Source organism: Dermacentor variabilis, chromosome 6 (genome assembly GCF_050947875.1).
Source record: "Dermacentor variabilis isolate Ectoservices chromosome 6, ASM5094787v1, whole genome shotgun sequence".
Taxonomy (NCBI): Eukaryota; Metazoa; Arthropoda; class Arachnida; order Ixodida; family Ixodidae; genus Dermacentor; species Dermacentor variabilis.
In genome coordinates this window covers 131,365,803-131,391,660 of record NC_134573.1, presented here as the reverse complement: position 1 = coordinate 131,391,660, position 25,858 = coordinate 131,365,803, and the positions used below count along the sequence as shown (strand labels likewise).

Sequence of the window (25,858 nt, the reverse complement as noted above, 5' to 3'; positions counted from 1 at the left end):
CACGGTGTGTGCTCCCAGTATGCGCTAAAGAAAGCATAGCTGGGGGTGGCGGGCTTTTTTCGCGAAGGGCAATAACATACACTGTATACACTTACGACACGCGTATAATTCTCCAGCCGAGAATACAGCAGTCAAGACTTCGCCAGAAGCGCAGTGATCAAGAACGCACCACAAACGCGGGGGCCAATTTCCAATTGAAAGACATGAAGCGCTCATCCGAAAAACACATCACATCGTAACCAGAACCTCTGGTGACTTTGCTGAATTACGGTGATGAGTTGCTGTATACAGTTCTCGTCAAACATTTTAGCAAGGGAATCCTACCAAAAGAAGCAGAAATACAGGGTCGCAAGTGCGCCAATTACACAGAAGTGTCCTAACGACCACTGGGGAACGCAGTGCATGGAAGCCGCTTGGCGCAAAGTCCACGGATATCTCTGCTTCTCGTCCCGCTGGTCTTCCATGTCGACTCAATCGCGCCCACTGTGTAGGTATACATACATACATATATATACATACATACATATATATATATACATACATACATACATATATATATACATACATACATATATATATATACATACATACATACATATATATATACATACATACATACATACATACATACACATATATATATATATATATATATATATATATATATATATATATATATATATATATATATATATATATATATATATATATATATATATATATATATATATATATATATATATATATATATATATATATATATATATATATATATTCCAGAAAAGCCACCTTTTAAATTTCACCAAACTTCGTGTGTGTCAACTGTCTCTCCCCGGAAACACGGCCTGCGCTAGATGCACAAATCGCGCAGGAACGAAGACGCGCTGTGTTCCCAGAGGAACCACCGAGCAGCGGAAGCGAACCGACTGCGCACCAGAACCCCCAGCGCGAGGCAAGTTCTCAGGCCAGCGGCGGCTGCGTTCGTTTCACACGAGACCAAAACGGAGCTGCAGTTCGCCCGCGTATACGGAGACTCGAGCTATAGCAGGAATCGCTTGCTTGCTTGCTTGCTTGCTTGCTTGCTTGCTTGCTTGCTTGCTTGCTTGGTCGCTTGCTTGCTTGCTTTACTTCCGCGGACGAGCTCGCATCCGCGGGGTCTCTGTCGCCAGCCGACGACCGAACCTTTTTTTCTCGAAGGTCCAGCGTAGAAGACGATCGTCCACCGCTCGTGTCTCAGCGGGAGAGGAAAAAAAACGCGGCACGCGATTTATAAGCCCCGATAAACCGAGTCGCATAGTCGGGGAGGCCCCACTGCGATGCGGCAACGACAGGGCCACCACCGCAATGCATCGAACCGGCGTGTGTACAGGGGCGGCGATGGCCGCGGTGGTGGTGGTGGTGGTATATAGTGGCCACGAAGTAAGCAGGAAGAGGGGCTCGCCGCGGGAGCTGCGCTCGGGCTGGACATCTAGAGAACGTCGCCGTCGAGAGCAGAACAAGAAAAGCCGCTGCGTGCGAGCGATGGCCGAGAAAACTTTCTTCGGCCCCCGTACAGCTTGGTTCTGTGCAGAGGAGTTCGACCGAAATGCCTTCTTCCTGCGACGGGAACACGTCTGTGGGGGCCCGCCGCAGATTCCGGCTTCTTCGCTTCGCTTTGCGAGCCGGTATATAGGAGTCGCACGTGGCGGATAAAAGTCTCTCGCTGGACGAAAAATGAGAAGATGCTGCCGGTGAGTGGCCGGCGGTGAGTGGTATATATACCGTCGTTTTTACGCTCCCGAGTGGCGCGGCGCGCTTCCTGAACGTGCTGCCACGCACCGTGGGATTAGGAAGTGTCGTGCGGACTGATATAAGCGCCGGACGACGTCGATGCCGGGAATCGAGATAATACGATGGCGTGCTGGTGGGGAATCGTTGCGGCGGCGCTTGAGCTTCGTGTGGAGTCCGAGGGAACGCGTTGTCCGAGTGCTCACCGTGGCTAGGTCCTCTAAACCTTTCTTTTTTTTTTTCTCTTGCTTGCATATTTTAAACCGTTTATGCGCTCTGGGCTTACCAGGCAGTGGCGAAGACAAACTATTGACGATGACTTGGTTGTCAAAAGAAAAAGAAAGAAGGAAGTCAACAGCCACTGTGATAGCGCTCATATAGCGACATGTGCAGAAAAAGGATGGAAACGAAGGAAAATCTGCAGGGTAAAAGGTCTCCACAACTAATTTACTCTGTTATTTGTGTAAACTTGTCAATGAGTGGTAAGAATGGAAGCACATGTTTGTAATCAGTTATGAAGATTAGTTAACCTACCGCCTCTATTTCCATCACCGCCCCCCTCTCCCTCGCCCTCTCTCTCTCTCTCTCGCACACACTCACACACACACACACACACACACACACACACACACACACACACACACAAACACACACACACACACACACACACACACACACACACACACACACACACACACACACACACACACACACACACACACACACACACACACACACACACACACACACACACACACACACACACACACACACACGCAAGAGCGGTGGGTTGTCGGCGCCCATCGATAATTAGAATAAAAAAGAAGCATAGACTGACTATACCACGACGATAACAGTAGACATTACATGGGACAGCTTCAGGTTTTCCTTTACTATTGTATGACCCTTTTTGCACTGTTCATCAACAAGGAACACGTAAATATGGCCTACCGAGAAGTTATTATTATTATTATTATTTGTTTTGAACACATATACACAGTTAACAGGAAAGGGAAAGCGAGGAGCAGGCTGGCAACTGGCACTGGAAGGGGCACAACGCCTGCCTACTTTTCTGAAGGGAGGTGACAGCAACACAGAAAGATGAGATAGGAAGAAGGAGAGGAAAGAGGAAAGAAAGAGCAACAGGACAAGTCTAAAGACTAAAGCAGAACACAGTACACTACGCACGTTGTTCTGCCGAGTTTCGACTCGCGCAGCCGGAATTAAAGTGACGCCACGTCGAACAGCCTCCACAATTCTCAATCACATCCATGGCTAGTTCGCTATGCGGCTGCTTGTGCGCTCCACGATGAGACGCCAAATACAGCTGCACGCCATCACGATTTCACCCACTTGAAAGAATACTGCACCTAAAGCCAAGGAAAAACAAACAAACTAAGCAGCAGTAGCAAGCGCACGAAATAAAAATTAAGTAATTTCGCAACGCCTTGAACTAAGTAAGTTTTTTTTTTTTAGCTGCACCAAGCTTTTTAAAATTGCCTGTGGCAGATAGTACAATTATAATACTTGAACTAAGTTACTCAATGAGGTAACTATTACTTGTACGAGATATAAAAAAATACGCAATTGAATAGGTAACATAAAGACAGCAAGGAACATATATTTCCATCCACGAATTGTATACCTATAGCGCGTTCGCAAAGCGTATGTGGTACTTAAAATTAATTTTAAGGATGGCACTGGCTTCAACGTATGCGGCGTCCAAACTGCGGTAATTCTGCAGTGTTGTTCCACTTTTTAAAGGATAGGCCATTTTATGCATTGAAGCACAAAAGTAACTGGAACAGCAGGAGCTTGATGTGGGCAAGTTGTTATAAAAGACTTCCAGAAAAAGAAAACAGTGCTCAAATGACGAGGACGAAAAGATGTGCGACGCACAGCGCCTGTATGTCGTATATGTTCGTCTTTCCGTCCTCGTCTGTTTAGCGCAGTTTTTTTTTTCTTCAAGTAACTGGAACGCCATTGCATATCGTGGAACACTTTGAAGATTAATATTTCGAAACTGGTGCAGTCCTAAGAATTCGTTCTAAATTTGTACGCCTTGCTATCTCACCGGCTACAATTAATAAATTGATACGTGCCATAAAGTGATTAAATAAAAATATATTAGTGCAATTACGTTAATTATGCAATTACGCATTTTGATTTCTCGTAGAAATAATGGCCGCCTCATAGAGTAATTCAGGACAAGGGTCCAAATTTGGCTATCTGCCCCAGACAAAATTAATAGGTTTGGTGGAGCGAAAAAAAGAATGTCACCTGGCATGTGCAACAGAGTACACACACAGTGCCGTGGAGTACGGTAAAAAATCAGAGGCCGCTCGTGGAACTTGCATCGAACAGTATTTTTGGTAGAATTTCACTCGGAATGGACGTGGCAGGTGGCAAATGAAGCCACCACTGATATAAATAATTCACCCTCGGAGACAAGAAATTACAGTTCAGCGTACAAAGAACGCATGCAGCCCATAAGACAAACACATACGGCATATAGGCCAATCCCACACTGTGTGCCCCAAACTCAAGAAGACAGTTCTCGACCTCGGCTATGGAGAAACTGCACTGCTATGCGAGTCCTCACACGCAAGCGCGCAAGCGTTCACTTACAGCCTAAGCTCGCACACGCACGCAACACCGAGGCCATATGCGTACACATATACTATACGTACCGGGCCTTAACTTGGTCCTAACGAAGCGCGGTATAATTGCGCAAGGACCGTGTTACAAGACTGCAAGGAGGGGTTCCGACTGGACAAGAAGACAACTGCCGGTCATCTCTATAGTTTTACTTCTATTTTTTTTTCTATTGGTATTGTGGTATGTGCTTAAGAGAGAGAGAGGCAGACAAAACAAGAAAGGAGCGCGATTGCTTCGTTCCGCGGAGCGACGCCCGACTAGCACGCACCGGCCGCAGTGGCGCGCCAACAGTCTCTACTCACGCGATAACTTGCGGCCCACTCCACCACTACAGATGAGTCCACTCCCTTTAAAAGCGGACGGGGCTTTCCGTGAGCCCGGGCACTTCACTTGCAGCGCGGAATTCCTGGAGCGACGGTGTGCGCGCGGCTTCCTAGCCGAGGCGTATACTCGATGGTCAGTTCCGCTCGTTCGGAGACGGGTAGCTCCTCCGAGGAAAGTGAACCATGCCACGGAGAAGAAAGAAAAAGAGCATAAGCGCTCGGGACGCTCTGCAGGCGATCCCGGCTGCGAAACGCCATTGCACTCATTTGTTCTCCGTCTCATAGCATGGATCCTACGCGTCGAAACGTATGTACCTGTATTATTAGCTGTAAGATTTGCGCGAGATGATTTTCCACACGCGAATAAAAAGCCCGGTCAATCGCTTGTCACCACATTTCCTTTCAGAATCAACGCAGAGCAGCACTTTTCTTTTTCGGCGTTAACTTGCGCAGTGAAATTATATGTATGTAGGTGCGAGTCAAAATAGCCACATCGCAGGCCAATTTTGTAGATTATATAGTTTAACTTCGTAGAGTTCTCCACCTTATACAAGCCCTACTACGCCTTGGCTACAAGGTTACAACAGTTCTGCACTTAATGCGATAACCGCAGGCGATAGATGCAATATAATGTATACTGTGCCAATTTGAGTCCCTTCTGCTATCCCAACTCTTTGCCTGTATGAACACACACACACACACACACACACACACACACACACACACACACACACACACACACACACACACACACACACACACACACGCACACGCACACGCACACACACACACACACACACACTTCTGTTCAGCTAGTCACCGCCCTAATAAATAATATCAATAAAAATTGGAAACATCGAAAAATTAACGAGAGGCACCCATGCATGCACATAGAAGTGACAATGGGAAAGCTGCACACCTACGACCAAAGATTCTTTAACTCTCGCCACCTAGGATCCTTAAACGAGCTCTTTCCTGTAAATCGCCCTTGTCAGATCGCGGTCGTCGCAGCCGGCAGTCGAAGCCGGGAACCTACGCCGAGCAGGATAACGCCACTGAGTCGCCGCATGCAGCGGCTAGAGTGGCGAGAAAACGGAAGGCATATATCGCTACTCAGGATGAAGGGGGAAAACGAGAGATTACTTTGCGCGTTTAAGTAAACAAAATGCACGAAAATGAACACTAGCGCCCGGCTTGAACGACATGGGGCTCCGCCGAGTGGCAGCCTTTTGATGAAACCCACGGGATGAACGAGCTCGTTGCTTGGGGACGCAGCAGGTACGCACGCTATGCCTCACCAGAGTGCGAGTAATATATGGGAGCGCGAACGGACAGATCAAGGAAAAAAAGCCGACGTCGGAGTGCGTAAAAAATGAAAGACGGTGCACAAAATATTGGAGGAGCGTGTGCAAGATGCTATACTTCTGTATACGTGGCGTACAGTTGTGATGCAGATAACTTGGGGGATGCTATCGCAAAAGTAAAGGAAAGCGAGAGGGACTGAGAAAGAAAGAGAGGCAGAAACTACTTAAGGCAAACTAAATTTAGATCTACGTAAAAAACAGGCGCAGAGGGACTTTTTATGGCTCAGGACATCACGCATCTATGTATGTACATAAGCACGAACCCATGCATACAGCCGCCGAACAGTGAAGCCTGCTCACGACCTGCGCATACGCAGGTATAAAGCTATGCAGAAAGAAAGGAAAGCGAGAGAACGGAATCGCTGACGTTCCACTTTTGCTTGTTTCTGTACGCCGTATGCATGTACAAATCCACTGGCTATAGCACGCGCTTATATATACGAGAGAAAAAGAGAAAAAGAGAAGGAAGAAAAGCAGCCCAGGAACGAACTTTCACGCTCGAAGCCACCCTTATCGACGAGGTGGACTCCAAATATCGTGCACGAATATCCTAATGCAACGTGTCTTCCTTGCTCGTAAAACACTGCCGCGAGCCAAAAGAAGCAGGCGGGAAAACAAAGAAAAATAAGAAGAAATGCGCGAGCGTTAACGGGAGAGAAAGTAAAACAAACGAACAAGATGGCAGCGACGACAACACTAATCGGGGAGATAACACTGAAGCGATTCGCATATATATGAGAGCATCGCTATCGCTCACCATGTATAATTCAAGGCACTGCGCACACGCACGCACACACACACACACACACACACACACACACACACACGCACACGCACACGCACACACACACACACACACACACACACACACGCGCGCGCGCGCGCGCGCGCACACACGCACACACACACGCACGCACGCACGCACACACACACACACACACACACACACACACACACACACACACACACACACACACACACACACACACACACGCACACACGCACGCACACACACACACACACACACACACACGCACACGCACGCACGCACACACGCACACACACCGCGTAACAGAGCTGCCACGCGCACTCACGCTGCCACTTTACGCAGCGACACGCATGCGAGCCCTCGTCCCGCTCGCTCATTCAAATTAGAGTCCAGATAGCATCGAGGTGCGGGTAGATGACTGCTCGATATGAAGCTCGTTAACTCAAAATTCTCGTGCACTGCGTCGCTGAGAGGATCGCCAAACATCAGGGAAATTGAATGCATGGGAAAGATTGTGCGCGCGGCAGTTCGTGCTCGCTGCTTGGACAGATCATTCATAGGTACATTAGATTGTACGTAGGCTTCTTGTAAGACGCTAGTGCTTCTTCGAAGACTTGGACTAGATCGCAGACAATTTGCCGGGACAAAGATTCTTGAACCATGCAGCACGATTGATCGACAGGCTTACAAAGCTATAGGCGGGCGTTGCTTCACTTTATTAAATCGACTGGCCTCGGTGACCGATCGTAGGTTGGGATGGGCAGCGCCGAGTGTTCGCATTGTTGATGGGTGGCGGGTTCCGGCAACAGCCGCGTTTAGCCTGGCGATCGAGGTTGGCAACTGCTGCTTTTGAGCGTCTCTCATACAATGTTGCTGCGGTATACGTGTCCCTACATGTCCATCATACGGGTCTGTCTTATAGGAATGCAAGAAGACGTGAAGCTTCTTTGGGGACTACAATTGACCCTTCTGGGGTAAGAAGGTGTTGCAGGCACAGAAGAAAGTCCTGTTGCACATTCTCAAGAAGAGTGTCCCTATTTTGGGAAATCCACCGATAGCGTTCAATGTCTTTTGAAACATCTCTTGACTATAGTCCCAAGAATATAGTGAGCAGAATATAGTGACAGGGTTGACATGGTTCCTACGCGGGCACCGCCGTCTGGATGCCGCCTGCGGTACCCCAGCAACGAAATTTACTATCATTCGCTAATGCGAAGTCCACGTAGTTTAACATTGATATGGAATAATCGCTAATTATGCGAGGAAACTAGAATCGAGGCTACGCTTTGCGCGCGGGCACGTCGTTGCGTATCGCGTAGTGAGGTGGAAATCCGCTTCGTGCGCTGCAGTACGGGACTGTGTCACCGCGGCGCGAGCGCTCAGCCCACTAGTCAGTACAGAGTTGGTCCCAGCTAAGGCAAGTAAGCCAAGCTCTCCAAAGACGCAAAAATAGTTTTGAAGAACATGATGCAAGATACGATTTTCGTTCTTACGCGTTTGGTCGTCTGGTATCTGACAAGTGAACGCCGCAGGTCTTGAAACTGCATCCTTGCACCGGGTTTTTAAGATTTTTGAACCGCTTGGCTGAAGTTAGCTGGGATGCACGGTATTATAGGCACTATAGCTTAACTACCTTCCCCCTGCGCAGAATAGCAAACCGGAAGCAAGTCCGGATGACCTTTTTTACTTTTCCTCTCTCTCTCATCTTCCTCTTCCGTCTTTTTTGCTAATAAAACATCTGAATAAAGTTGGTAGATAATTGTGTACCACAATTTCGAATGAGCAGACTACACTAAGCCAGTAGGCATTATTAATCAATAATAATCTTAAGGCCACATGGTCGCAGATAGAGAGAGAGAAAGGATAAATCAAAGACAGAAGGCTAATCAGGACGGAGTCTATTTGGCTACCGCCCACCACTGCGCGAAGGAGAAAAAGAATAAGATAAGAAGACAAATGATGTGTTGATGTACACTGGAGTCACCGACGGGTCAGAGCCATCCGGAACGACTAAATCAGTATTTCATAAATGTAATCTAATGGTATTCTTATTTCTGTATTGAAATAGAAATAACACAAAGATTTAGTCACCCTCTAGTAACGGCGGTTACTCGTCTTTACATAACAGTAAGAACAACTTGAAGAATATTCTAAGGTAAACAGAAGGTGTCACAGGTTTGGAAGAAATAGCGGTGTTAGCGAGAGAGACTTCGTTATTGAAAGTACGGGACCTCAGGATGGCATGGTTTTCAAAAAACGTAAAAGTCTGACGGACTTTTTCACGTAGCTATACATTCTTTCTTCTTGCATGGATCGTATAACGTGCCGATTCAGAGTATATATTTTCCACGTTTGAGAAAAGCCTGTATATGACCCTGCGAATAACAAACAGCGCGTTACGTGATGCATCCGCTCAGACGTGTGTAGTAAGATACTGTAAATCTCACCACGTAATCTCCTCCACAAAAGCAAGAGGCGCATTTAGAAAAAAAAGAATGGGAGTAACGGGCTGTTAGCGATAGTTCAGCGAGGCAGAAAGCGAAAGTCGGGGGGGTAACGAGATTTCGATCGCAAATCGGCCTCGCGAGGGTCTCGATCTCGCTCGCCGTAACTCATGCAAATGAGCCGAAACCAGTTTTACTTGCATATGCGAGATGTCGATGTGATTGATTTAGATGGAAAGAAGCTTCGCGTCCCGGTGGCACGGAGTCGCCGCGGATACGTGCCGTTATGAATGGAAATGCGCGTGATAGCTCTGGGGTTGAAGAGATAGCATCTCCGAGTCTGAGAAACATGAGAGACAACGGTATAAATAGCAGGCGAAAGCAACGTTAATCGCAGCGCGGTTTGGTGGTACCTATCAATTAAGAACCGCATTTCATTAGGGAAGGAAGAAGGGAAGTACGAAAGCCACGGCAGAGCGGGGCCAAGTTATATTAGTATATTTGAGAAAATTATGCCGTAAGAAGCGTGAAATGTGAAATTAATGTATTTTCTGGGGTTTCACGTGCCCAAATTCCCGATATGTGATTATGAGGCATGCTTAATTAAGGGGGGACTCCGGGTTAATTTTGGCCACCTGGAGTTCTTTAACATGCATCTAAATATAAGTATACCAGTGTGTTATCTTTTTCATTTCGCCCCCATCGAAATGAAGCAGGAATCGAATCCGCAACATCGAGCGCAGCAGCGGAACACCATAGCCATACCGCGGCGGGTGCGTGAGAAATCCAATTTACGCTTTTCACTGATTGAATTAATATACCTGCCAGCCTGATATATCGCTTCATGTAGTTCCCCTAATGCGAACTAAATGACACGATAATAACAGGGCACTCGCTTTCGATGGTCAATTGGCCTCAGACTGCTTACTTGTTGATAATTTTTCCGCCTTTCTCAAAAAGTAGCCTAAGGGGATAAATTCGTCTTTCCCTCGAACTAGCGCAGCTAGCTACAGCAGCTTTGTACGAAAGTCATTCATTCATTCAATCATTCATTCGTTCGTTCATTGTGTCAGCCTTACAGGAGAGGAAAGACAACGAAATCAATATACAACAAATATTTCGCCTCATATACTACAGCAACGAAAACTCGGAGAACGCGGTATTTGCTAAAGATGTGAACGCTTCCACAGCCTGGACAAGCGTGCCTGTGAATCACATTTGCAGCCTGCACCAAATAGGTGTGCGACCTTCAAGTAAATCAGGATTCTCCCTCCCTCGTGCATAGGAGAGAGAGTGCGTGATTGTGAAGGGGAATAGGCGCTGAAGGTGCGGGGTGACACTGAGGTTTCAGTGGGAACGCGGTCACTTTCACACCTTCGTGCCCCTGCAGCCGTGCAGCGCGAGCGACGCACCCCTACGCAAGAACGAACGCAGCGCAGACAGCCCCCTCCCCCCCCCCCCATCACATCGAGCTGTATGCTACATACGCGGCGCCAACCATCCACATCCGTCTTTTCTTTTCCGAGATCCAAATCGCAGCCTTTGGTCACGTGAGTAAACGTTCCGCTGAACAGATTGCGAAATATTTCCTACATGCCTGCGCCAAGAGCGCGCTAAGGAAAAATAACTCGGGCGAAGGAAGAAAAATCTCGAAAACCTTCAAGCCTTGTACATTGAAGACGACGACGCGAGCGCGTATTGGTCTCCTACACGTGAAATAAATCACTGTGGAAGCACGCGAGCGGCAGTTGGGTTGGAAAGGATGAAGAAGAAGAAGGAGAAGAAGAAGGGAGGACGACCGTCACGGTATGACCAAGATAGGAAGTTGGGGGGGGAGGGGGAATAAAAAATGGAACGAAACGGTATTGGCATGATGAAGTGTTTCACCTGGCAGCAGAGGCCGCAACAGCCTTTAGCGGCAGCGCTGGTTGCAGCACCGAACGAAAGACGGTCGGGGAGAGAGAGAGAGAGACACGGGAACGCGGCCCGAGGACGACGTTGGGCAACTATAAGCAGGCGGTGGCACCGGCAGCAAAGCTAAAGTCGCAGGCAATCGCCTGGGCGTCCGAAGACCGAAACGCGATCGCACGCCGAGAGGCGATACGAAGAAGCCCTAGTGCGAGAGCGCGCGATCTATCTGGCTGCTCTCGACACGGCGTCGATGGTAGCGCAGTGCGTATGTGCATGCACGCGATGCGGGCAGCGATTGAGAGAGAGAGCTGGTGGTCTCTGAGAAAAAGCAAAAGGCCTTCTTCGTTCTCGCGTCAGGCTTTGTACGCAACAACGAAGAAGCGGGAAGTTGGAAGAAGGGGAGGAGGAGGAAGGAGAGAGAGGACCAAGCACCGGCCGTTCGGCTTTTTTGAAAGAAGCCGCTTGGCGGCAGATGTCGAGATCGCTTTATCGGCGGATCTTAATTCCCGCCGCCGCTGCCGGCTGTCATCGACCACCGCGCGGACTCCTTATCCCCGTAGTCACAAACAAACCGTGCAATGGCCTCGTTTCGTTCTCTTTGCGCGTGTCCGCGCTCCGCTGTTACCGCGTGATGATTTCCTTTCTTTCTTTCTCTTTCTTCTATTATTTCTTTCCTTCTTTCTTTCGTTTTTCATGCGTTTCCTATTGTCTCTAGGCGTCGCCCCATCCTGGGAACATGCAAGGTATTCGGCGCACCTAGACGAGTTTCGTGCCATAAGTGGCACGGAACTAACGCGAAAAGAATCGCGTTGTTCCGTGCTTGACGACGTATACTGAAGTCAACGCTGGCTTGATAGATGTGAATGAATACAGTAAGTAAAGGCTGCGACACTACTACGTATGCATCGCGGCAACACAACACAGGATAGCGACCTTACTCACTACTAACGCGATGCGAAAGCGTTGTTCTTTTAGTATATCGCTTCATTTTATTTTATTTTTTTCAAGTATGATGTGTAGCCTCTTAACGTTACCGGTAGGCATGAGTGCAAACCAACGTAGGTGCTCAAGGCATTTTTCTTATTAACAGTCAGCATTAAATTTGCTCCAAAATTCTGAATAGAACAACCGAGAACAGTACAGTGGGTATAGGTATTTATCATCAAGCAACCTGCAGCACAACAAAAAGCAAAATTTACTACGCGGCACAGCTAATTTCTTAATTCTAGATCATAATAAAGGAACCAATCATCTAAATGGCGACCGCAACATTCCGTAACCGTGTTTCAGCACCGTCAGCAACAAAAAACGGATCGTTCACCTCTCGCACCCCGTTTCCGCCAAAGCGAGTGGTTGGTCAGGCAAAGCTGCCCACACAAAATGTTGGCTTCCAATGGTCAGCCCTAATGCTGCTCTGTTCACTACTTTAGACAAGAAGAAGAAGAAAAAAAGAAAGAAATGAACAATAACAGGCTAAGCAGGCGCGTTTCTCAGAGAACTCCGCGTTTTACAGCGAACTGTTCTAGTCCCACTAACGGCTCTTGAGGATAAGCGGAACGTAAGAGTCCTCATCACACACGCCCGCGCGCGTACACACAAATAATAGTCAGCACGTACTACAGCTGAACCACGGCACATGCACGGATCATCGCGGATCACAGGTCGGAACGCTTCCACGAGGCACACAGACGCGCGGTGACTGCGCGTTAGACGCCGTGCAGGGAGTTCGGGGAGGCGGTGTAGCGGCGGAGAAAAAACCTGTAATCTCAGAGACAACAAGCCGTCCGCGCCGGACAAGAGTAATCCGAGCGCGCGCCGAAGCTCGCGGTGTGTCCCATTGTGCAGACCGCTCGTTCGCGTGAACAGTTTTCGCGGCGGTCAGTTGCCGGGCGGTCGCCCTCTTTGGCTCGTCAATCTCGAAGCTCTCCTGTACACTCGCGCGCACACACACACCCCTCGCCCCGTGCCACCTCCAACAACCGTCCTCTCGCTGCCGGCCTGGCCAAACCGACAGACAGAAGCAAGCATCACTTCTCGTTGTCGTTATGACAGGCCGCGTTATCCAGAGCGAAACGCTATCGCTTTTTCTTTCGGGCGTCAGTCTGGAAGCCTCCGAGGGCACACGCAGGGCAAAGAAAGATGGACCGCACTCAGCGAACAAGTACATCCATCACGAGACACGTGTTTAACGCAATTAGATCGACAAGACGTTGCACGCATGCGGAGTATGGTCACCGCGTTTTCTTTTTTTCTGGAATCCCGAAAATAACAGCATGTTTGTGCTGAAAAAAAAAGTCACAAAGAAAGAAGTGAAAAGTGAAGCAAGTTGCCCGCTTCCTGCCGTTAAAATTAGTTCCTGTGAAGCCCTATGCTGGAGCAAGTGGCATCAACTTTTTCTGCATGGCATGTGGCGAAATATTCATCACAGGGGCTTCAGAGTATGGTGCTCCTGATGATGTTATAAGTCGATTTTAAGACCGTTCGGCACTACGATGGAAAGGCTGCGATCGCTAAAAAGAGAGTCTATAGTCATTTGCGCTATGCACAACATGGTATCGAATTTGCGTCTTTCTCGCTACCCCCCAGACGGAAACAGGTATCAACTCCGAGTGTCCACCGGCTCGTGTGGGAATGCGAAGGACTAAAGTCAGTCCTGAAAAAGTATAGGACTACGGAAGTGAAGTCGTTTGAAGACTTGGTCTGGCCACGGGCTAGCGTGAAAGAGACCCTAAACTGACTACGACGCCTCGCGTGGGAAGCATCCATAGTTAGCCACAATTAGCCCGTATCTCCCTTTCCGTTACCCATTGTACCGAATGGGCCTCGAGCCATCATGTAGATATATTATTATCCCTAAATATGTAGGAATGTGCGCGAAAGACATGACCTGAAAATGAATATGAAAAAGAAAGACAACGACATCATAAAACACTTGCATGCTCCCCGAAGTGTCCATCACGAGGCTCCGCTGTGGTATACCTTCAGTATACGTTAAACTTCTATCTACACAGGTTTGGACTGGTCCCCTCACCATTATGCCGCCATGTCAACAGCTTTCTTTTACGCAATCTGTCGTATTAAAATAGGCTGCTGGGTTTGTAGGCACATTTCCGTAGCTAAAGAACCGAACAAAAAAATTGAAGGGGGACAAGAGAGACGGCTGGCCGAGAGCACTTGCCCAGTCATCTGTCTCCCTTGTCCTGTTTTGTTAGCTAATGAACATGCGTTGTGCTTCCTGCCTATAAACGTGCGTTTACCGCTATCGCAGTTCGCTGTGGCACCCTTTTGTCGACAGTGACGTCTTCAGGAGCGCGGCAAGTATTAAAATATCCTACAATTTGATTGGGAGCGCACTATGTGGCCGCAAATTCCCGCTGCCGTGCACACAATTACAATGAAGGACTTACATTATACGCGTGCCCTGTCTGCTGGAGTCGAATTTTCCCGAATAACTCCTAGAGTGAGAGCCACGCAACCGAAAAAATATCCTGCTCCAATGAAAATTCAGCTATATAGGATATGAAAAGATGCTGTTAACCATAAGCATAACAATGTATAGAGAAATATGTAATTCTTGCTGTCATCGTCGGAGAAAGTCTCAATAAACCGTACAAACGTCTTCAAAGACATAAGAGCGCGTCTGGAGGGAAATAGCGGAAGAAAGTGGCGACAGACTTAGTTACTATCCGTACACGTGAGTGTAGTAGACATCTGAGAATACGAAATCGTCTACATCAATACAAAGCACTGGAGTGCAGTGCATCTTGAGAACTGTTCGCCGCTTTAGGCTGTCTACATCGCCACCCTTAGTATATGAAAATGCAAACTACACTTGCTGAAAGTATGAGCCGTATAAGCAGGTGGCGCGCCTGTTCCGCAGACACACCTTACATACACGCAGACCGCACAGGAAGACACGTGCGGCTATGACGTCTTGTGCCGACCATAAGTGTTAGCGACAGTGCATACGTACACGTGGAGGGGACTCTGTCTCTCTCGCTCTCTCTCTCTCTCTCTCTCTCTCTGTCTATTTGAGTCACTCTTCTCAACGATCTCGGCTCCTGATGTTCTCCAGCCCTGTTCGGTCTCCTACTGGAGCCCCGAAACCCTCCCTATCTCTCTCTCTCTCTCTCGCACACACAAACACACACACACACACACACACACACACACACACACACACACACACACACACACACACACACACACACACACACACACACACACACACACCACGATAGCCTGCATGTCGCTGAAGCGCGTTTTGCCCTCGTGTTCATCGGCGCCGCACCGTGCGCCTCCCGGTCTGGCCCAAGAAGAAGAAGGAGCCCCGTCGGCGCGAATCGGTCAGGGTTGCCGGGGTCAGGAATAATTTGGCCCGGCCCCCGCGCTCGCGCGCGCAACGACCACGCTTGCAGGAAGCGACGGCGGCCCTAAGCCGAGGCGCTTCGCTCCGCCGGCCTCGCCAGACATGCCTGCGGCGGCATCTCCGAGGCTCGCCCATTGCTACGGCCATAGGCTGCCGCTGCCCCTGCTGATGCTGCCGTATAGCCGCAGCCGCCGCCGCTGCTGGTATACTGGTTGTGGTGGTGGTGGCAGTTCGGCGGCAGCGCAGCGCATAGCCTCCGGTCAGCCGGCGGCTGCACCGAGGAGAGCTCCTCTCGGCGGTAATGGCGTTTAATGGCCGCCATTCCACGGGAGGCGAGCGCGGCGAGAGGAGCGCTTATGTCTGTGCGTGAGTGCCTCCCAGACGCCGCCGCCTCCGCTTAAGCCACGGGGTTAGAGCCGGCCGTGTGCCGTGCGGTGGTGGTGTGTGCGTCTCTGTTATTACTTCGGCAACTCGCTGCCCTGGTCGCTGCTGCGCTCACACTTGGCTCGCCGTGGCGGGCGAGGCGCTCTCGGAACACCCGACACGGTATTCCACTCTCTCTCTCTCTCTCTCTCTTAGCGTCTTAAGGCCGCACCCTCTTGCAGACTGTAGTGACCCGGTGCTGTTGCTGCTGTTCACCTCGACGTATCGACGATGATGCGGTTATGCGAACGACTATATACATGTCTGGAAGCGCCGGATCGGCGAGGTGATGTTGGTTATCTCGAACCGCGCCCGAGTATCTGCTCTCAGGAACAGGCTTATCTGAACGTCCCGCTGTAACAAAGTTTCAGTGACTATAATTGAGCATGAATGAGCTGAATTATGTTTCTCTCTCCCTCTCTCTCTTTTCTTTTTTTTTCTTTGGATCCCAAGCGCCTTCTGGGTTATTTGACCGCCGGCTGACTCCTGGGTTGTGTCCTGGAACTGCGTATGTCATACTTCTCTGCTAAATATATCGATGCTGTGCTACAAACGAAAGAAGTGCATTTAAGCTAGCCGGAATTTTGATGCCTGTCTAGGATTTATATGAAGAACGCCGTATGTTATATAGTGCAGACTTCATGGCAAATATATAGCTTTCCCCACGTATAACCAAATTTTAATGATTATGTAGATACCACGCACTGTCGAAATCGATGTAAGCGAAGCTTTCTGTGCTGTTTGCTTTGACTGACGATAATTAGCGGTGGTGTTGACGGCGAATGTTCAATATCTTCAATGTTTTGTCCAACACAAGAGTCGTGAGTTGATGTTAAACGTTACCTTACATGCGCAACTGCTGCTTGTCTGCGTAGCAGACAAAACAGAAATGAAGATGTGTTCGCTTGAGGCGTTGTTGTGCGCCACATTCCATAATCTTTGAGAGGGTTGAGCATTGTCATTGCCTGACACGGTACATCGCATCGTGTCAGAAGCATTAAGCTTGAATCGGATTATGAGGCAGGCCGTAGTGGCGCACTCCGGATTAATTTTGGCACTGTGCTTTTCTTTAACGTGTCCCTAAATCAAAGTACGTGAGCATTTTTTTATTTCACCCCCGTCGAAACGCGGCTGCCTCGGTCAAATCCGCGACCGCGAGCAATGACATAGCCGCAAAGCTATCGCGACGGGCACAGAAGTGTTGATTTGACGTGCGACCACTTCCGTTGATACATCTTCAATAAGTATCGACTCACAGACTCTCCAAGTGCTCTGCTAAAAGAATCCCGGAATACTCACAATTCAGAACCGAGCCACACGCGCACGGTTGAAATTACTGCACCAGTTAAGACATAACAAATTAAACGTTAATAGCTGCAAGTACGTTACCATCGCAAACACCAGAATAACACGACTCTTCTTTTTTTTCGCCAGCCATAAGGCAGTGAAATGGTTTACCTTACACTATCACCAATAGTTTATCGCTGCTTACACTATTTTTGTCACTTGAAATTTGCTTACTGGATTCTCTGTTATGGAACATAACTTTCGCGCAGCACCTTTTTTATTTGATGTTACTGCACTGAATCGCTAACCTTCTTTGCAACGTCTTTTGTAAAGACTGCTAGGATGTATAGACATACATATTTAAACCCTCTTCATATTTCTCACTTTGACGTTGCTACTTATCTTTGTTATTCAGATTCTGTATTCGTATTTTCTTATTTTTTATAATTTTGCTATCACTTCATTATGTTCATTGTTTGACCTTGTGGCCTTCCTGCAGAAATCCATTGTGGGATTGGCAGTACACTTTAAATAAAAAGAAAATGAGCCAAGCTCGCGATAATATATCAAGGTCGAAAAAACAATACCAGCCAGGTGCACAGCCTAAAAATTGGAGAAACATATTAACGACATGCAGCCGTGTATCAGAACAATAAAAACAACTCAATAAGTTTCTAAACAAGTGTGCTACTGTACAAAACCAAAGTAGTAAAAGAAAACCAGACAGTGCGTATGATAGGATGGGTACAGAAGAGATATGCGAGTTAAGTGAGTGCCTGAATTTTTCACTGTCAGTTTCCGCAACTATGTCATCGGGCAGGCTGTTCCGGAGGCGAATGGCACGTGGAATTGCAGACGAATTTAATTATTCAGTTTTACCGCAGATGCGCGTGAAGCAAGATGATTGTGTAATCTGTGAGAGGTGTGCGATGAGGTTTCTAGTATAGGAAGCGTTTGTTAGTGTGGTGGGCGTACTTATGAAATAATGACAAAAGAGCTATGTCACTACGGTGATTTGTTTATTTATTCACACTACCTTACAGGCCCTTTGAAGGGCATTGAGTAAGGGGGGCAACAGTAATTACGTGACAAAAATAGCAAAGTGCAACATCGTTATACAATATTAACACGCAACGAATACAGAATACGGAATGTTTCCCGATTGGAGATTAATGCAATGCGATCCGGGAGACTGTTCCAATGTGCAATAGTTCTTGGTAGTTACTTGGTAATTAATTAGCAGCTGCAATAAAAGAAGAAGTTTTATTCCAGTTACGCTAGAATGCTAGTCACAATTCCGGGAAACGAAACGTGTGGCTCCATTTTGGATTGTTTCCAGCAAGTTATGTAATTTTGTTGGGGAGACCAGACCGAAGCGGCGAACTCAAGCTGTAGGCGAAAGAACGAATCTTGAAAGGCCAGTTCACGAATACATGTAGGCGAGTTTCAAAGGTTGCGGCCTAGGTAACCCAGTGATGTAGAACCACTGGCACAGACAGTGGTAAAGTGAGACGCCCAGGAGGGGTTTGTTTAAAAACTTACGCCTAGATATTTAAATGATGAGGCCCGCGATAATGGTAGATTTTTGATCCAGTAGGAGTAGTCTGAGCTAAAGCGTTTGCGGCTGAAGGACATCACCTTACATTTTGATAAGTTTAGAGTCATTATACAGGTGTCACACTGATTACTTATTTGGTCAAAATCTTTTTGGAGGATCAGGTGGCCATCAGAGCTGTTAACGGGGTGATAGATAATGCAGTTATCAGCGAATAAGCGTATGCATGATCAATCATTAATTTAGATTAGAAAAAGTAAAGGACGAAGAACGCTTCCTTGTAGTACAACGAAAGAAACATGGGAAAGGAGAGAATATAAGCTGTTAGCGAAAGTAAACTGCTGCCTGTTTGAAATAAAATTTCGAAGGCTGGATAAAGTTATTGAATGAAGTTTTAATGATGATAGTTTAAAAATCAGGCGATAATGGGCTACGCTGGCAAAAGCTTAAAAAATCACGCAGAAACTCGCGACAGAGTGAGCTGAGCGCTGATAGCTTCGTGTGCACTGTGTTATCGCGGCTTAGTTGATGTTGACGTGAAAGGCAGCACAAAGGTGAATTCGCTGGCTGCTGCGGGCCCCATCTGAAAGCAATCGTCTTATGTGACGGACAGACGAACGAGTTTGCTCGTTGCGTATAGGCATAGATATATGCTTACGTATTCGAAAAATTGTTAGCAATTTCGCTCGAAGCCGATTCATATAGCTCGCGTTGCACTCGAGCAGCCGGCAAGCAAACCAGGCGTCACCCGCGTACGCCAGCGCCAGAGTTAACGTTTTCTTTTCCTTTTCCCGCACGGTAAACTGCATTGCACAAATGCAGTAACAGGCTCGCGCCTTGAGATAAGCCGCGCTCGTAGCCTGAATATCAAGCAGCAGCCAGAAGCATACATTATTCAATCGACGGTTTCACTGAAGCCGTTTTCCCTATCTCTACGGAGGGCGAAAAGGAAAAGAAAATCAGCGCCATGCTTCCGATAAGGGAACCAGCCTTGCTCAAGCGAATGAAGGAGAAAGAAAACGTAATGCGGTAAACTTGACACCGGCACACGTTCACGGTTTCTTGCAGCGCACGTAGCGCACGCATGCACATCGTGTACGGCGTGTACAGCCCGTATGAATCGGGCTGTACTAGAAATGTGGTTAGACCGCTACATAGACCCAATAAGCACACCGCTTTTATTCTATGCTTCTTCTTTTTTGAAGAAATGATAGCCTTATCAGTGGCGTTCCTTTTGTGCCCGAACGTATTCTTTCTGCCTTTATACGGTCTCCCCTTTTTGTCTGCAAGTGTGTGTGCGTGTGTGTGTGTCCTGTGCCGATTTAAACTACGCAGGCGCGGAATACAAATCACGCCCGTCTAGGAAGTCAGCAGCCACTCGCGTCGCCGTATACATTATGCATGCCAGCCAACTGACCTTGACATAGAACTGATAGAGGGACGCCCATGTGCACTATATACGTGAGCTGAGACGAGTAACAGCTCCGGGGTGTCCCCCCTTGTGAAACCGGCGATTCCTTCTGACAATTATACACGCCGTTTTCTTGACCGCGGAGCGCATGTGCGTTATATTGCGGTTACGCCACTATACAGATTTAGACGTCGAAAACCTCGTTAAGAATAATTTACTTGCAGTCCCGCGTGGTTTCCTTTTCTTTTTAAGCTCCGTGCGGCGTGTTTAAAGCTGCAACAAGTCAGTTACAGATCTACACCTAATATTCCGCGTATGTATACAGTGCGAGGTATGAATAAAACAAACCTCGCCCGGACTTGCTAAGAATTTCAAGTACGTTTCGTTACCGCAAGGGCACGCTGCATAAACCAAAGAAGTGTATTCGAAGTTTATTTTGCGAAGTTTCTTTTGCAACATCGCTAATTCCGAACTCATGCGGTAATATGTGCTACGCGGTGAATTTTAAACGCGAAGATATCTGTTGTTGGCGATTGTTGATAGGATTAGTAGGCACGACGGAACTCGTTAACTCGTCGTTAACGTGTGAGAATGCAAGGCGCGTCTGCAGATGGGTGTTTCTTACAGTTCGTTCTAACCGCCACGGGAAATGTACAACACGACTCGCATAGTTTTGCATTCGAGTTTCCTTAGAGTCAGATACCCTCGCCTCCTTCGTTACCCAAGCAGGTTCTAGTTAAGATCTTCCTTCAATACGTTCTGCTAATTCATCCAGCATTCGCTCATTTTCGCTGCCCCGAGGGCAACGTTTTCCCCGTGGCTTGCCTTCCGTTTCGCATCGGCCGACACTCCGAGTCAGTGTTGCACACTGCTATATATAGCCACATCCGGGCTGTGCCGAGTCTTCTGCAGTTGCAGCGGAGACATACGAGGCCCTTACTCGTATGTTTTAGAAACGAAGGTCTTGCTTTGCTCCACGACAAAGAGATGCATCAGCGCAAATCGCCCGCCTGTTGGCGTTTACGCCAACGCACGGGCATGATCGCACAGGAAGATGTTTGGCGGGAGTTCTTGCGACTTACGACCTTCCCACATGCAAAAGAATGTTTGTTATCTCTGCGATAAATTATATGTCTAGTCTAACGAGGACACAAGCAACATTCACGCTACGTCACATGTAGCACTTTACTGAGAGACCAGCCGCGAGCTTCCCTTAACCAAGTCGCACTTTTGCGGCGCGGCTTCTGAGCGCAAGTCTTTATACATGAAAATCAGGGCACGAATTTGTATACGATCACACACTTTACTGCCTCTCCATCTTATTCTTTCGCCAAGTAAGACATTTCTCTTCGGTTTCCAGCTGCGAAGAGTACATAAAAAACCGGAGGAGTACACGTGAGCTCGACTTCCCGAACTTTATTTTAAAAAATTTCCTTCAGAAACCACCGTACGCTCTGCTACACACAATTTGCCTTACTACCTCATGTGACAAAGGCGATGCCGCAACAGGGGGCGACCGCTTCTTCTGAAGTAACCGAAACGTCTACCTAGCTATGTCGTCACACTGATCAGAATGCGGTCCACATGCGGCCGCGTATAACGAATGTATACTGCGTACACATTCGTTATATACTAAATGTATACTAAATTAACAGAATCAGAAAAAAAACAAAAGCAGGAGGGGAGGGGTTCGTCTAAGGAGGAGGGGGAGGTCGCGCAGCATCAAGCCATTCAATGCGTGCGTATACGCCAAGCGGCCTCAGCGGGAGAAGCCGCAACAGCGTGAAGCCTGTCAATAATTAACGAGCTTCTTTACACACAGGACACACTGACAAACGAGTTGTTTCCTCGTCTTACCTCATACTATGTACTACAGGGGCCGGTGCGAAAGCTTGATTAGCGGGGCTCCACCGCTGCACACGCCCCAATACCACGCGGACACCATCACCGACGCACGCACACACGCACGCACACTCACACAAGTGGACGCAGAGCAGCCGGCTCCAGGCACAGCTCCTCCGAAGCCTCCCCACCCCCTCTGCCCCCCTCCCGGCCGCATTACGTATACGTGGGGAGAGACGCGCCGACAGCGACGCCAGGACCTGCATATCAAAAATCTATTTCGGCTAGCGGCGCCGCAAGCGAGCGAGGCGGCGGGCAGGTCGCATGGGCGGCGCGTACGTAGTACGTATAGCGTGTATAAGCTGCCGTCGTCGTGCGGCGTGTGTTTTTTTTACGTGCGGCCCTATACACAGACATCACTGCATCAGAAAGAAAATAGCCTTCCCTGGCGCGCGTGCGTGCGTGTGTGAACGAGTGTACGACGGTTCATTCATGCCGCCCCGTTCGGGAGGGCTTATAGGACCACGAAGACTCCGCTTAATGCGTACCTGTCGCCGTTCGCGCGAGGCGAATTCGCTAAAGCGGCCCCTGTTAAAGTGAGCCTCGCAGGCCGGTGAGCGACGTGAAAAAAAAAAAAAAAATGTGCCCCAGAGAAAGATCGCGCGAACTCAACCTACCGCGTGCCTGACAATGGGAGGCCGTTGCATGTTCTCGTCGCGGTGTCAGTACAAGCGAGGTTTGCTGTGTCGGAGTTGTTTTAATGCTCTGGCATTCTAAGGGACGTTAGAGGGCTTCAGCGTTATGGGGACGTTGTACGGTTCCACGGAGTACTTTAGTGCGTAGCATTTTATTTGCCTCTTCGTCGTGCCTTCGTCGAGCCACCATCGTCACGTTGACGTCGCCACGTCGTAGTCATCCTGATGTCACCATCAGTAAGGCCCACTTGCGCAAGAAAACTTAAGCGTATTTTTTTTTTCTTGCTGGAAATTTTTAGAGCTTTTGCTCACGACGGGGTATAGCTGGTTGGTGACAACGTTATGAAACGCGTATAGCCCTCAGAAGGCTATCGAAACCACAGACTTGAGATATTCCCGTGCAAGGCACCGACTGCCCGCCGCTTAATGCAGAAGCATGAAATTAAGCAGCACTCGGTTCTAAATCTCTTCTCGTCGTTTCTTTTGACTGCTGTAATTCGAAAAGAATAATGAATGCACGTCAACGTGACTCGACACGAGCATTATTCCGCTGTAATGTGTTTTATGCGACCTGCCATGTGAGTTCTTTCTTGTACATTTACGTTAGGTGACTATCTTCACATCAGTTTTGGATGTGATTTGTGTGGTGAACTCTTTCAGTGCATACACGCCACCTGACTGTCTGATCTGTTCGTTATTGCTACCTTTCTTTTGTTCCGTGCCGGCTTGTTAAGTCATACTTAGAACGCACTTGTTCTATGTGAAAAGGCGTAGCCGGGGCCGCCTAAAGGCACCAACAACTTCTGCATATAACATAATAAAAAAAAGTTGAGAAAAACCGCACTTTGGTTTGGCGTTCTGAGAACTGGAGAAACATTAGCTCCTAAATTCACCTTAATATGGCATATGTTATATAACTAAATAGCTATATAACGACAATGCTTTCCAGACTTGCCCACATGCGTGTTTTTTTTTTCTTTTTTCTTTTTGTTGGCGACAAAGTATACATCTGACTATGCTAAGCATTGTAAGTGCCAGGGATAAAAGAAAAAAAAAAGCAAGATTGGTAATACCACGCTCAGATGTTAAGTCCCCACAATCACTCCAAGCTATGCAAGATCAAAATTAATGTGGTCATGCATACCAGAAAGTTCCCACTATATACTTTTGTTGCGGATTGGTTACCACGAGGACGGAATTATCGCTTTTTAGCAGCGTCATGCGCCGCTTTCGTTTCCATTTGAATGCAGCAAGTACGCCAGCGTGTCCATCAAAAACAAGAGGGACACATGAAGTAATATTGCAAAAACAAAAGGCTGGGAGCGTAAGAACCATACAAGAATTTGATCGTGACACAAACAAAACAGGTCGAATTAATTCCGCAAGCAATGTAATGCTTTCTTGTACGAAGAGTTCACTTTGCGGTCATATGTCCTAAAACAGAATTTATTTCTGTCACTCTCTGCCTTTTTTTTTTCTTCTTATTTTGTATAAAACTTGATCTATTATCGACGGCCTCTATATGAACGCATAAAACAAACAGACCACGGAATATTTATAACAGTTAGCTGCACGTTAGAATTACAAACAACAACAACAAAATAATGCAAATGACCGCATCTTATCCCTTCATCCCCGACCTGCAAGCGCCCGCCTAAATGACCGACCTTCCGCGGCAAAGCTTAAAAGGATGGCTCGCATAATAAGCAGAGGTGTCGCTATAAGCGGCGTGACATTGGACGGTCAGTGCACATAAAGCGAGTCGGCCTATATACACACGTGCCCCACAACTTCATCCCAGAGCCCAGACCTGCCTGAAACAGCTGGCGCTGGCGAAGAAACGATACCTAAAGTAGATAATAAAATAAAAGGAGCACGAGTGAGAATAACAATAACCACAAAGACGACAAGAAAAGAATAAAAGATCGCCGCGTAGTGGGAAGCGTACTGGCACACTCCCCCGTAGAGAGACGCGAGTAAGACAAGGGGATGCGCGGAGCGCTGCTAATTTGACTTGCAGAGGCGCGGCGGTGATCGGGTGTCGATCAAACGAGAGCCGTGAATTTGTTTAGGGCGAGCGGGGACGCCTGTAAGAACGGGCTACCGGTGCCGTAAGTGCTTGTATGCATAAGCAAATCGCCACGACTGGACACTTCTCTTGCTTCCTCGTCTTTTACGCGTTTTTTTTTTTTTTTGCCTTCTGTCTTTCTTTCGTTCAGCTGTCTTTAGAACGCGCCTGTGTCTTTCCCCCGGCCGACCCTATAGAGGCTGGCCATGCCCGACTGTATAGAGGAGAGTTTGTACACTACGCGTGCGGAGATCTTGTATAGACGGCCTCTTCTGCAGCTCGTGCCCTTTCGCACAGACAATGTGGGCTAGGACCTGTTGCTCCTTGAGCCTCTCTCGCAGGAACATCGAGGCGATTCAGAAAAGAATGTAGCAAACCCACGTCTTTCGCGCAGCAGTGTGGTCAGGAGGCTCCGTATGTGCCGTTCAATAGACACCATATGCTATACCAACAAGACACTAAATGGGGATAGTTGGTTCACGCTAATGATCTGAACGCGCTGACTTATGAGCACTATACGAAGAAGAAAAAGAAAAGAAAACAGGACTGGCACGCAGCTTTACAGGACAAAGTATATATACCGCCCGCGTTGAAATTTAACTTTGCAGGTCGTCTATCTCTTTCTTGTCCCTTAAAGAACCATTTGACCCTTACTCGCTTTCTTGTGGACATGGACCCGTAGTCCAGCGTTCGCGTGTGTAAGCCAGCACCCCTCGCAACGGAATTAAGGGCGGACAGATAGTTGGAATGGTAAAGCACCCCAGGCGCGATATGCAGAGGTCCACTCTCATCGACTCGAATTTTCTTTTCGTCTCAATTTGATTTTTTTCATCCTTTAATAATAATTTTAGGAGAGACGAACTTACGCCGTCCTACGTATACAACAGAGACAAGTAAAGAAAGAATGTGATCTTTCCGATAATTTTTGTCGGTCTGGCGTTGGCCTTCTTTCACATCTGTTGGAACCAAGTG

The 25,858-nt window shown here is 47.9% G+C and overlaps 1 long non-coding RNA gene across 1 annotated transcript in view; it reads right to left on the bottom strand.

Moving 5' to 3' along the window:
* Positions 1-22,197, bottom strand: part of LOC142584370 (uncharacterized) — a 477,159-nt gene extending 454,962 nt beyond the window's left edge. The window contains exon 1 of the long non-coding RNA XR_012828775.1: positions 22,139-22,197. This is a non-coding gene — a long non-coding RNA (uncharacterized LOC142584370). The remainder of the gene's footprint in view (positions 1-22,138) is intronic.
* Between the last annotated feature and the right edge of the window lie 3,661 nt (positions 22,198-25,858).